Source organism: Schistocerca cancellata, chromosome 6, assembly GCF_023864275.1.
Source record: "Schistocerca cancellata isolate TAMUIC-IGC-003103 chromosome 6, iqSchCanc2.1, whole genome shotgun sequence".
Taxonomy (NCBI): domain Eukaryota; kingdom Metazoa; phylum Arthropoda; class Insecta; order Orthoptera; family Acrididae; genus Schistocerca; species Schistocerca cancellata.
Window position 1 is genome coordinate 99,968,127 of NC_064631.1, and position 14,615 is coordinate 99,982,741.

Sequence of the window (14,615 nt, forward strand, 5' to 3'; positions counted from 1 at the left end):
CAATCAGGTCTTTTGCTTTCATATTCGTTGAATTTTCTTGGATTCGCCAGCTTAGAAGCAGACCTCCTGCGAAAAGCCGGTTATCACAGCAAGAGCCCGAGGCTCCGCAAAACTCTCTGTAGAAGAGTCACACTGCACAGGTGTTCCAACCCCGGCAGCGGGTGCAGTCAGCCGCTGAAGGTGCATCTTCATCTGCTGCTGGAATATTTTCTGCGGCCAGTCATACTGCAGCCTGTGTTAATAAACATAGGTAATAATTTTCTAGTATCCATTACATTTTCAGGACAGGAATCAGCGGCACGTCGCAGCCACACACTCGTAATTATCTAGCAAATGGGTTGTTTGCGGAGTCCTTACTAGAACGTCGCGCAGTGGGAACCATTGGGAAAATCACAAACGTTTTGTTTGCAAACATTTAGCTACACCTTCCATGTACGTCTCTACATAGTCGGCACTATGACGTAGCGTGGAACCGGTTTACAAAACCATTGTCACTCCGGGCAGCAGCCTGTGATTTCTGCCCAATCCTTACACTGGTCTGAAGCTCGTTGTCTTTTTCAAAATCCTATCCTCATAGCCAGGAGTTCACGTGAGTCGGGAGTTGAAAATCAGGGGCTGATCAAACGGTTGCCATCGATAAGACTGCATTGCCCCTACAGTATCTGACCAAAAATTGTCGTGAAGAAGGACTCAAATGGCTCTAAGCACTGTGGGACTTAACAGCTGAGGTCATCAGTCCACTAAGAACTACTTAAACCTAATTAACCTAAGGACATCACACACATCCATGCTCGAGGCAGGATTCGAACCTGCTACCGTAGCGGTTGATAGAGGCCAACGCCTGAAGTGATGGAGCTTTTCTTTTGGGGCTGCTTCTTCAAAATTTAGGGTAAAAGTGGCGGTGGCTTTAGCTTCCCTTTTTGTAGTTTTAGGTAATTTCAGGAATGCGAGAAAAAAAGGACAGAGAAAAAATAGCAAAACAAAACAAGTGGTCACAGTGTTGGACAGTAATTGCCGTTCATTTTTATACTTTTTTTCACATTATGAACTGTCCGTACTGTCATTGAAATGTTTGTTCTTTTTCTGTAGTCTTCGCAGTTGTTATACTGTACACTGGTTATAGAATATGAGTTATGTGGTAGGAATACATTACCATCGCAAGTAAACAAGACGAATAGTGCGAGCAGGCGAGGTGCCACAAAGACGTCTCGTAGAAATAAAAACAACAAATAAACGCCTGTGAACTATGTTACAAAACAGTAATTCATGAATCAAGACTTCCAAAGCTGAACGCAACTTCAAAAACGTTAAAAGCGTATGTTTTGATAGGGAACAGGGAAACTGTGTTATTGTGAAACTGTTGCGCTCATTTGTTGCAGCTTAGAGACAAACTATTATGTTTTCTTCATTTCCTTGGGAGTGATCACATTTACGTTCATACGAACAACTAAATCTGGCAAGGAGGCATATCTCACTCATTTACCAGGCCAAAAAAGTAGGTTCAAAAAAATGGCTCTGAGCACTATGGGACTCAACTGCTGAGGTCATTAGTCCCCTAGAACTTAGAACTAGTTAAACCTAACTAACCTAAGGACATCACAAACATCCATGCCCGAGGCAGGATTCGAACCTGCGACCGTAGCGGCCCTGCGGTTCCAGACTGCAGCGCCTTTAACCGCACGGCCACTTCGGCCGACAAAAAAAAAAGTAGGTGCGTCGATAATAGAGTCTTATCATGTGACACACGTACTGTCACTAATGCCGTGTATGACACACCAGACGTGTTTTCCGGCGAAGGATTCGGTTGACTTGTTGCCTTGTCATCAAGCGTTTGCGGTTCCGATTCGAAAGCCGCTTCCTTTCGGCTTCTAATAGAGTAGTTGCGCAAAGTTAATCGTCATTATAGGCCCCTACGGTCTCTCCTACATTACCTACCTTACACCTCTCTGTTGCAAACGGACGTTACACCACGACGCATACACAAATTTAAATACAGCGAATAGCGGAAAAAATAAATTGACGCGACGGTAGTTTGAACACGGCTTACCCGTATTGTAGTCAAATACCTTACTTCCTTAGGCAAGACACCGTTTTATTTCGCTCTGCTCTATATTGCACAACTTGTCCTTAGACTGTTCATTGTTTCTGTTCTGCTTTTTTTCTTCACAGTTCAGTACACTTCTTCCTGTTTTCATGCCTGATCGGTGTTCAGTTTTTGACGGTCTGACCACTGGGCTCTCTTACTACTAAATTTGAGGAGGTTGCGATGGGGAGTTTCCCTTGTGAGCAACACACCTGCACAAAGCTTCACCAGATTTTCACTGCAGTTTTAATTTCGTGACAGATCCGATGTTGAAAAAACAATGGTTCTCGTATCGTCGCATACTTTCACTTGTGTGAGTTTTCGTTATTAATTATGATACTCTCTGTGTATGAAAAGACTTGCGCGGTGTAGAAGAGTATGGAAAGCTGCGTCAGACCTGTCTTGCGACCGTTGAGTTGAACAACGCAGGCGGACAGCTGCCGATGGAAGAGCCACGCAGCGGCTTTCTACCGGCGAGCGTCCACTCTGCGCCGGACCGAGTTGCAGTGCAGTGCGGCTGCGGGGTGGCGGCCTCTGGCGGTCCGCTATCCCAGCGCCCGCCGCCTGCTCGCTGCTCCGGTTTCACTCTCGGCGCCGGCAGCTGTGAGAGCGGTCGGTCAGATGGGGCCGGCAGCTGGCAGCTGGCTGGTCCACTCGGCGGTCCGACTGGGCACCCGGCGTCCCCAGGCCTTTGTGTTACGTCGCAGTGGCGAACCGCTTTCCTCGCCCGCGGCCGCCAAAGAAACTGCGAGTCGTCACAGGTCCGGTGCCATTCCTCAGTAATGGGAAAGTGATCCAGATGGACCACCTATACTTTACGGCGACGTGTGCGTAACGGAGACGTGTAATATCTCATTACGAGCGGCGTCGCTTTCACGGAGCTCTCATTTCTCTCTCACTCTGAAACTGCGTACGTAGCTGTGTGACAGAGGAGTAAAGCAGCGGAAGAGAGAAAGGTGACAGTTTCATGGCTCGTCGATACCGAGGTCATTAGACACGTACCACTTCCTCAGCAGTATAGGCTATTTAGCAAGGCGAAAAGAGAAGCAAGAGTCGTACCTGTCACAGTTGCCTGGAGGATCGACAGTGCAAGGAAAGTGTTTTGTTACACTGCGCACAATGAGCTCTTTCTTCGTGGTGCGTGAGAGTTCTGTCTTTAGCGTGCCTGGTGAGTGTGGACCACTGTAATGGATATGCAGTGTCATTCATAAGTACCCCTGGGGTTCCAGAAGGCGACTGCACGAAAACTACAACACATACAGAAAATAGACACGTATCAGTGGATGGACCATCGTTTTTAACGCACATTATTGATGGTCAACACGGAATCAGTTTGTTATGAGCCAAACGTCAATATGTTGCTGAAGTCGCCGACACGAATTTCTCTGGTACCTACTTGGAAATCTGTCCACTGTGTTGCCTATTTGCAGCTAATTCGATGCCACAGTATGGAGCAGATTATTTGACTACATGTGCCACCCTCGCTCCCAGTCTAATCACAATCACACCATAGCGTGTATTAGAATCGAAACATGGAGGGGCGATCTATCCACTGATATACGTGGTTTTTCTGAATGTCTTGTATTCGAGCAGACGTCGTCTGGAACCCTGGAGAATGTCCCACGAGAAACGTTCAATATTCAGGGTTAAGACACGACCATTCGAAGCAAAAATGTCTAGTTAGACATGGGCTGTCAAATCAACACCTTAAGAGCTATGAGCACTTTGTTCAGAAGAAGAAACTTCTCAGATCTCTTAAGGTATTCACTTCAGAGTCCAGGTTAACTGGACTTTTTTCTTCTTTTAGTCCGTACTTCTACCTCTCAAAATATGGAAAGCATAGAAGTTGCAAAAGAAGAGATTTGTATCACATTATTGAAGATGCACAAGCGCTGATAGCTCTTAAGGTATGCATTTTAGAGGCCATGTCACATAATCTACTACCTGATGGTTTCTGCACGGTCGTAAATGCACCACGAAATGCACTACCCTGTCAGTATAGACTAACCATTTTGCGTGCACACTAGAGATGGGCAAACTCGTTCATCCTTGGGAACTACTTCACTGGTGATCGCTCATTTTTGGAAACCGTTCATTTTTACTCTTCCACCGTTCATTTGTGCTTGGTATACGGTTCTTATGAAAAACTGAAAATTAAAGGCACAGGTGACTGAAGATGGAAGGGTCCAAGAGGGGGCACTTGCTCCGCCCTGGAGTACAGAGTTTTTATTCATAACAGAATTCTCACACAATTGTAATTTTCGTGATTGTGCAAAACCTCTCGTTTAGCCAACTATAGAGTTGTGTGGCTGATCGCAGTGAAATAATAGAAGGTGCAGCGCGAAAACCTGGCCCCGAGTACAGACTGCTCGCCAATTACGCACAATTTGTTGACCGCTACGAACAGAATGGATAAACATGTAATAATTAGGTAGTGAAGAAACAACAAATAAGCTAATGCAAACAACAACCTCGAAACAATAGATCACGATTGGTAGGCGACAATGAGCAGTCTAGTACTCGGGGCCGATTTTTCGTGCGCCAGCATGTACCACTGAAATAATATTGTAGAATATATTATTTACAAAATGTGACACCATGCAATCTTTTATTGAACGCGGACTTCATTCGGTTGTAAGTCGGTCTGCCTTCCATAACAATGAACATGCTCTTTTACCTCGGATCAAAAAAAGATGGAAAATTGCCACTCGTGTGTGCCGTGCCGACTTCCTTTGCATGCGTAATAAAAAAAATCTTGCCTTTTTTTACAAGTATTTCTTCTGCTGTTTATCGAAATAATGAAGTAAGCTGATATGCTGTTTTGGAACCTGAAAAGATGTTTGTATTAAATACAATGTAATTTTTATGTAATTTATATACTTATTAAATACATGTTTTACCGGTCGTAGACGCTGAATAGAATACGAAACGAACCTCTGAATTCAATTCCAGAGTTCAAGAAACGTCTGAAACAGATCTGGAATGGGCGCGGGCACGAACGAAACGAACAACTCGATACCGAACTAACTGGAAGCAGTGGGCAGTGGAACTGCGACGAGTGGCCACGCGTAGAAGGACGAGTCCGGCCGAGCGAGACCGAGACCGAGACAGGCGGGAACGGGACCGGTCGACGTGCCGTTCGGGAACCAGACCGACTGTTTCCCGTTCCCGGGAACTATAAGTAGAAAACCGCGACCGAGACCGACGCGAACGGGACCGAGGCTAGGACGAGAACGACCGTTTCTCGTTCCCGGGAACTATAAGTAGAAAACCACGACCGAAGTGAACTATGAAAGACTGTTCCTTAAAATTCGTTCATCGCTCGTTCCGTTCATCTTGATGAACCGTTCCTTTGGATCTGTTAGTTCGCGAACGACACATCTCTAGTGTACACATCCACAGCTCGACATCTGACTTGCTGCCCAGGAGAAAATAAGCACTGCCATATTTACTTGTAGGTACTACCCAACCTAAAAACATGCTAATCGTCATGGATATAATTATTAGTCTGCATATCAGGCAAATACTGAAACTGTGTTGTTAAGTACATCGTTCTCAGTCACGAACAGAAATACCGGCGTTTATAGCAAAATGGCTCTGAGCACTATGGGACTTAACTTCTGAGGTCATCAGTCCCCTAGAACGTAGAGCTACTTAAACCTAACTAACCTAAGGACATCACACACATCCATGCCCGAGGCAGGATTCGAACCTGCGACCATAGCAGTCGCGCGGTTCCAGGCTGTAGCGCCTAGAACCGCTCGGCCACTCTGGCCGGCCGTTTATAGCAGTTATACCCTTTAGGCCGGTATTACACTATCAAATTTCTTTGTCCAACATCTTTGTCCAATATCTTTGTCAAAGATATTTGATAGTGTAATAGGGACTTTGTCAAATGTCGTCCAATATTTGATCAAATCTAGGGCCTCGCTGTATATTTGATCAAAGAAACCGCTTGTCTTCTGTTCACTGCAATGTGACATGTTACCACATGGAGTGCTAGCATCGCTGCAGCGTACTGTCGTCTGTAGTGTTTTTATAACCATTGCCGGTAAATACAATTGGTGTGTGCCGACAACTACAAAATTAATAGAGATGTCTGAAGCTGATGAGGCGCTTTACAACGTGAGGCACCCTGAATACAAAAATAGATTAAGAAGATTGGAGACCTAACCTGATCTAACCTAACCTAACCTAACATAACCCTCTCCTGTAGCAAGGAATGTGAGTGTTATAGTGAGCCTGTCTTCTGAAGATGTAGCAGTTCTTAAGTGAATATTGAGCTTTGTGATATGAGGATACACTTCATTGAGCACATACAGAAATGTATGCTCATCCATTCTTAAGTAATTGATGTACGACTTTACGTCTTCCACTGTAAGCTCACGTAACAAGTTTTGTTGAATGCTTTTATCGTGTCGTCGTAAAACCCACGGCTTCACCCAGATTAGATTAGTTTTTCGTTCCATAGATCCGTGCTGAGGAGAGCCTCGTGGATGTGGAACATGTCGATTTTCTTAAGGTGAAATAACAATACTAATAGTATGAATAAATACAATACATCATTTGTTTCTATTAAAAATTTCGCCAATGGAGTAGAAGGAGTTGGCCAGTAGTAAGTCTTTCAGGCTCCTTTTAAACTGATCTTTATTTCTAACTAAATTTTTTATGTTTCCTGGCAAATTATTGAAGATGAGTGTTCCTGAGTAGTGGACCCCTTTTTGAACTAAAGTAAGTTGGTTGGTTTGTGGGATTAAAGGGACCAGACTGCGATGGTCATCGGTCCCTTTTCCCAAATACTAAAAACACCCACAGAGAATAAAAACGAGTAACAGAATAGATCACAGACGCTTTTAAGTCCTTGTGCAGATCATTTTTGTTCCTGGTATTGTATGTATGAACTGAGTTGTTCGTTGGAAAAAGAGATATATTATTTACGACAAATTTCATTAAGACGTAAATATACTGAGAGGCAGTAGTTAGTATACCCAGTTCTTTGAAGAGGTTTCTGCAGGAGGTCCGTGAATTTACTCCACAAATAATACGTATTACACGCTTTTGGACCTTGAAAACTTGTTGGACTTCAAGATTTACCCCAAAATATTATCCCATATGACATTATGGAATGAAAGTATGCAAGCTTTTTCATTTTTATGTTTCCTATGTCTGCTAACACTCGAATTGCAAATACAGATTTGTTAAGGCCTTTCTGCAGTTCTGTGGTGTGCTCCTCCCAACTAAATTTATTATCAAGTTGTAATCCCAGGACTTTTAAGACTGTCAACCTCGTATGTATGGTTCCATTTTTTCCCCCACTTCTTTTTCGCATGTACACACAATGCAATTGGAGTACGTAGAACTGCTGCGGTTAGTAACAAGTTGTTGTCAGCCATCTTGAACTTTGACGAAAAATTTGATGACAGTGTAATACCCCCTCTAGCGCTACGTCAAAGATCTTTGTCAAATATATTGGACGGAATATTGGACCACATTTTTGATCAAATCTTTGACAAAGAAATTTGATAGTGTAATACTGGCCTTACGTAAGGGGCGATGAAAAAGTTTCCTTTTGAGGGCGATGTTGCAGCGTGTATGCAACGCAGGTTCAGAAGTTACGCCAACTCTAGTGGTGGATCACCCGCCCTTTACTCCTGATCTCTGCCCATGCATATAATTCCTACAATGGGAGTGAAGCAAAGATGTGTTTAATGTGTGACTAGGACAACTTTGCCTCTCCGTAATCTCCGGTCAACTAGCTACGTTTACATATTCAAACAGTTTTCTCGCTATCTCTGAACCTTACACGCGTTTCTACATTTCGTTCTTCTTTTCTCTCATTCATCATATTACTATGACAATGTCGTAGCAGGCTGTACCAGCTCTAAAATTTTTAGTGTTATAGGAGGACAGTCCGCCCCCATAGCTGAGTGGTCAGCAGAGATTCACGGTACTGCCGAGGACTTTTATTTGGTGGGAGAACTGGTACGGGGTGAACTGAGCCTCGTGATACTGGCTGAGGGGCGGCTTCACTGAGGACCAGCGGTTCCGCGGTCTGATACGTTGACAAAACGGCCGGAAGAGTGGTGTGCTGACCACACGCCCATTCATACCGCATCCGCATGACGGCACGAAGCAGTGGATGACACGGCTGCTGGTAGACATCCGTTGGGCCTTCACGGCCTTTATGAGAGCTGGCTTGTAAGAGAACAATGCCACTTATTTTTATACGCAATTTTAACGAATTCTGGTGTACAATATCTAAAAGTTTAAGTACACTGATACGAGTTACCGTTTTTATGTTTCCACTATTTTGTTAAGAAGGCAACGGCCTTGCCGCAGTGGATACACCGGTTCCTGTGCGATCACCGATGTTAAGCGCTGTCGGGCGTGGCCGGCACTTGGATGGGTGACCATCCAGCCGCCATGTGCTGTTGCCATTTTTTGGGGTGCACTCAGCCTCGTGATGCCAATTGAGGAGCTACTCGACCGAATAGTAGCGGCTCCGGTCAAAGAAAACCATCATAACGACCGGGAGAGCGGTGTGCTGACCACACGCCCCTCCTATCCGCATCCTCAACTGAGGATGACACGGCGGTCGGATGGTCCCGATGGGCCACTTGTGGCCTGAAGACGGAGTGCTTATGTTGTTAAGAAGATTATATATCCACTACCGTGTAGACGTACTTGTTTGGACAACGAGTAGTGCTGTCTCCCAACGATCACAAACTGTTTTCGAATTCGTTTTTAAAAAAAAATGTATCATTTGATCCTGGTATATAACATCATTCTCAAATATCACTGCTCTAATCTCTTCGATTCACATGTAACATGAACGAAACGCGATGTAGTGGAACATCGGACAGAGAGCTTCTATAATACACTGAAGCGCCGAAGAAACTGGTATGGGCATGCGCGTTCAAATACAGAGATACGTAAACAGGCAGAATACGGCGCTGTGGTCGGCAACGCCTTTATAAGACAACTGTCTGGCGCGGAAGTTGGATCCGTTACTGCTGCTGCAATAGCAGGTTATCAAGATTTAACGTGGCGTTATAGTCGGCGCACGAGCGATGGGACACAGCATCTCCGAGGTAGCGATGAAACGGGGATTTTCCCGTAAGACCATTTCATGAGTGTACCGTGAATATCAGGAATCCGGTAATCAAATCTTCGACATGAAACTTCCTGGCAGATTAAAACTGTGTGCCCGACCGAGACTCGAACTCGGGACCTTTGCCTTTCGCGGGCAAGTGCTCTACGATCTGAGCTACCGAAGCACGACTCACGCCCGGTACTCACAGCTTTACTTCTGCCAGTACCTCGCCTCCTACCTTCCACAGCAGGACGCTGTGGCTAAGCCATGTCTCCGCAATATCCTTTCTTTCAGGAGTGCTAGTTCTGCAAGGTTCGCAGGAGAGCTTCTGTAAAGTTTGGAAGGTAGGAGACGAGGTACTGGCAGAAGTAAAGCTGTGAGTACCGGGCGTGAGTCGTGCTTCGGTAGCTCAGATGGTAGAGCACTTGCCCGCGAAAGGCAAAGGTCCCGAGTTCGAGTCTCGGTCGGGCACACAGTTTTAATCTGCCAGGAAGTTTCATATCAGCGCACACTCCGCTGCAGAGTGAAAATCTCATTCTGGAAATCTCCGACATTGCTGCATCCGGAAAAAGACCTCGCAAGAACTGGAGCAACGACTATCGAAGAGAATCGTTCAATGTGGCAGAAGAGCAACGCTCCGCAAATCGCTGCAGATTTCAGTGCTGGGCCATCAGCAAGTGACAGCGTGCGAATCATTCAACGACACCTCATCAACATTGCATTGTGCACTCCTGTACCCTTGATGACAGCACGACACAAAGCTTTACGCGTCGTCTGGGCCCGTCAACGTCGACATTGGACTGGAAACATGTTTCCTGGCCGGAAGAGCTTCGTTCCAAATTGTATCGAGCGGATGGACGTATACGGGTATGGAGACAACCTCATTAATCCATGGACATTGCATGTTGGCAGGGGACTGTTCAAGTTGGTGGAGGCTCTATAATGATGTGGGGCATGTGCAGTTGGAGTGATATGGGACCCCTGATAGTCTACATACGACTCTGACACGTAAGTAAGCATCATGTCTGATCACCTGCATCCATTCATGTCCATTGTGCATTCACACGGACTTAGGAATTCCAGCAGGATAATGCGACACCCCACACGTTCAGAATAGCTACAGAGTAGCTCCACGACGCTCTTCTCAGTTTAAACACTTCTGCTGGGCACCAAACTCCCCGTACATGAACATTATTGGGCATATCTGGGATTCCTTGCAACGTGCTGTTCAGAAGAGATCTCCACCCCCTCGTAGTCTTTTGGATTTATGGAAAGTCCTTCAGGATTTATGGTATCAGTTCCTTCCAGCACTACTTCAGACATTATTCGAGTCCATGCCACGTCGTGTTGTGGTACTACTGCATGCTCTCCGGGACCTACACGATATTAGGCTGGTGTACCAGTTTCTTTGGCTCTTTGGTATATATAACCACGGCTCACCGCGAAAATAAATGCCTCTTGGTTGGTTTTCAGTCACCTGACACGATAAGAAAAGTATATAGGCAGAGAAATAATGAATGGGAATTCATTATAGTGACTGCGGTCCAAAATTAGTAAATCCGTTAACGCATATGGCTTTGATGGATAGTAATGGCCCCGCGCATAGGAACGAACATCTCGAAAAAGGCGAAGCTGGTCGGCTGCCCGCGAGCTTCTGTCAAGGACATCTATGGAAAGTGGATGACGGACGGAGAGACGGCGAGCAGGCTACGAGCTGCTGGACGTCCACGCCTTATCGCGGGACGTGGAGGTGGGAGGCTTGCCCGCTGTGTAAAGCAGGATAGGAGGCCACTTGCGGCAGATCTGTCGAAAGCCGAAGATGCTAACATGGGGTTCAGCAGGAGACGACACCCATTGTTGTCCAGTTGGACTCAACCACATCGCCAGTTACGATTGCACTGGGCAAAGGATCATTTAGATTCGATCGTGTATCAATGAAAACGTGTCGCCATATGAGATGAATCGCGTTTCTTGTTACACCAGGTGGGTGGCCGTCATCTAGGCAAACGGCCAGGTGTGTGGAATATTATGGTATGGGGGACATTCACCTGGGTTCCCATAGGACCTGTGGTAGTAATCAACACCACCATGACAGCTGTGGACTACGCCTGCAGCTCTTCACGCCTGATGTCGCCCCGACGGCGATGGCATCTTCCAGCGCGCTATAGCGCTGTAGTGGTTTGATAGTGAACTCACGTTGATGTCTTGGCCACCAAATTCGCCTAATCTGAACCATATGGAATTCATCTGAGACTCTTTCGAGCACTTGCACCCCGCCATCAAACCGGTTGGTAAATTGCCGGTATTACGAGGTCTGTGAGGAGACATCTGGTGCTACGTAGTTCCAGAAACGTACCAAGGGTCGTCGAATCCGTGGCACAGATAACTGCTCTTGTACTAAATTCCAGAGGTAGATTAACACTGTATCAGGTAGTTGACAATACTGTTTTGGCTCCCCAAGAGACCGATATCTTGCTCTCCAGCTACTACTCCGTATTCTGTAGATGCGTGTGGGCACATCCACATTACAAAGCTTGTTGCAGAAACAACGCAAGAGACCGAGGTAAGGAACCAATGGGTGAAACTATGCATGCAGCATTTGTAATCCTCGGACAAGTGCCCCCAAATTACTGTAGGCTTTATACGTGAAAAACAATATCTGTATTCTGCGCCATGAAGGCTTCAACTGATTGTTTACTTATCGGGAGATGATAAAGTACAGAACTCAGAATAAATAAATCAGGTAAGGGAGACTCCGAATCATGTAAATAGGAAAGCAGTTAAGTACGGATTTACACGACATTTCTTGAAAGACGAGAGAAAAAGACTCCCGATAGAACTACACTCCTGGAAATGGAAAAAAGAACACATTGACACCGGTGTGTCAGATCCACCATACTTGCTCCGGACACTGCGAGAGGGCTGTACAAGCAATGATCACACGCACGGCACAGCGGACACACCAGGAACCGCGGTGTTGGCCGTCGAATGGCGCTAGCTGCGCAGCATTTGTGCACCGCCCCCGTCAGTGTCAGCCAGTTTGCCGTGGCATACGGAGCTCCATCGCAGTCTTTAACACTGGTAGCATGCCGCGACAGTGTGGACGTGAACCGTATGTGCAGTTGACGGACTTTGAGCGAGGGCGTATAGTGGGCATGCGGGAGGCCGGGTGGACGTACCGCCGAATTGCTCAACACGTGGGGCGTGAGATCTCCACAGTACATCGATGTTGTCGCCAGTGGTCGGCGGAAGGTGCACGTGCCCGTCGACCTGGGACCGGACCGCAGCGACGCACGGATGCACGCCAAGACCGTAGGATCCTACGCAGTGCCGTAGGGGACCGCACCGCCACTTCCCAGCAAATTAGGGACAATGTTGCTCCTGGGGTATCGGCGAGGACCATTCGCAACCGTCTCCATGAAGCTGGGCTACGGTCCCGCACACCGTTAGGCCGTCTTCCGCTCACGCCCCAACATCGTGCAGCCCGCCTCGAGTGGTGTCGCGACAGGCGTGAATGGTGGGACGAATGGAGACGTGTCGTCTTCAGCGATGAGAGTCGCTTCTGCCTTGGTGCCAATGATGGTCGTATGCGTGTTTGGCGCCGTGCAGGTGAGCGCCACAATCAGGACTGCATACGACCGAGGCACACAGGGCCAACACCCGGCATCATGGTGTGGGGAGCGATCTCCTACACTGGCCGTACACCACTGGTGACCGTCGAGGGGACACTGAATAGTGCACGGTACATCCAAACCGTCATCGAACCCATCGTTCTACCATTCCTAGACCGGCAAGGGAACTTGCTGTTCCAACAGGACAATGCACGTCCGCATGTATCCCGTGCCACCCAACGTGCTCTAGAAGGTGTAAGTCAACTACCCTGGCCAGTAAGATCTCCGGATCTGTCCCCCATTGAGCATGTTTGGGACTGGATGAAGCGTCGTCTCACGCGGTCTGCACGTCCAGCACGAACGCTGGTCCAACTGAGGCGCCAGGTGGAAATGGCATGGCAAGCCGTTCCACAGGACTACATCCAGCATCTCTACGATCGTCTCCATGGGAGAATAGCAGCGTGCATTGCTGCGAAAGGTGGATATACACTGTACTAGTGCCGACATTGTGCATGCTCCGTTGCCTGTGTCTATGTGCCTGTGGTTCTGTCAGTGTGATCATGTGATGTATCTGACCCCAGGAATGTGTCAATAAAGTTTCCCCTTCCTGGGACAATGAATTCACGGTGTTCTTATTTCAATTTCCAGGAGTGTATATAGCATTCAGAAAAGTTGATGGAAAAATGGATCTGAAGAAATATCCTGACTTACTTGGAAATTAAAGAGACTCAAATAGTAAGGAGAATTAGGTATCAGCCCGTAATATGTCATGGGCAGAACCGTTTTGGATGAATCAGATGTTTTCGACGTAAAATAGGACGTTTCCTTCGGTAATCACTGCACTAATGGAAAAGAACACACACACACACACGACTGTAAGAAGCAGAAAAAACCCATGCAACATGCGTAAAATACGAATTCGTTTCTTCAGGCTATGGAGATTTGCCATGAGATCCATAGCCTAAATCAGTTACATTTATAACACCCCTGATCGTTTGGAATTTTTACATAAATTCTTCACTACTCGCTTTCTTCTTTGAATAATCCCTTCGGCAACACCACTTTCTTAACAGTTTTAAATCATTTCGTTATTACCACAACCGCTTACACACAGTACAAGTGTAGTACATCATGTTCTTCCGCATTTTATCAGTAAAGGAGGACCACCTCTTCGCTGTCAGTGGCCGACACATAATAGGACGGCCTCTCTCTCTCTCTCTATCTCTCTCTTTCTCTTTCTCCCCCTCTCCCCCTCCCCCCCCCCCCCCCCCGGAGAAAGTTCCGTGTGACTTGAGCTCTAAGACAACGCCCCGAGCTACCTCCCTCTGCTCTCCAGACTTAATCTCGGCCCGCTCACTCCTATACAACAAGGTGGACCCTCGGGGTCACCCGCAGGAAATTAGGCCTCTGAAAGTATCGGTTTTCCACGAATGAAGCCCGTAAAAAATATTCCGGTTACTGTAAGAACCTACAGGGTTTCTCGGCCACAGATGCTCCAGTTGGTGGTATGACGACTGCCGTGTACTTCCACTGAACCTTTCTATATCATAAACCTATGCATGGGTTCATTTGCTGTTACAAAGACAGAAAAGTTATTATTGTTGAGATACGTATCTGAGGAACAGTACCTGCCAGTCTGATATGACACAACCGCAACATAACGTCAGCTTATTACAATTTTCGCTTATTACTTTTATATTTTATGAAAACAATCAAAAGAAAGAGAGTTACGTTAAAACTGAAATGTGGAAAGGAGCTCGTAATATGTTAATTTGAGAATGTCATGTTTGCAATGAGGAAGAAGAGTGGGCTCAGATATCTGTCCCTG

At 46.5% G+C, this 14,615-nt stretch overlaps 1 long non-coding RNA gene across 1 annotated transcript in view; it reads left to right on the forward strand.

Moving 5' to 3' along the window:
* LOC126191426 (uncharacterized) overlaps nucleotides 1-14,615 on the forward strand; it is a 239,931-nt gene that overhangs the window by 93,952 nt on the left and 131,364 nt on the right. The gene's annotated exons all lie outside the window — the stretch shown is intronic.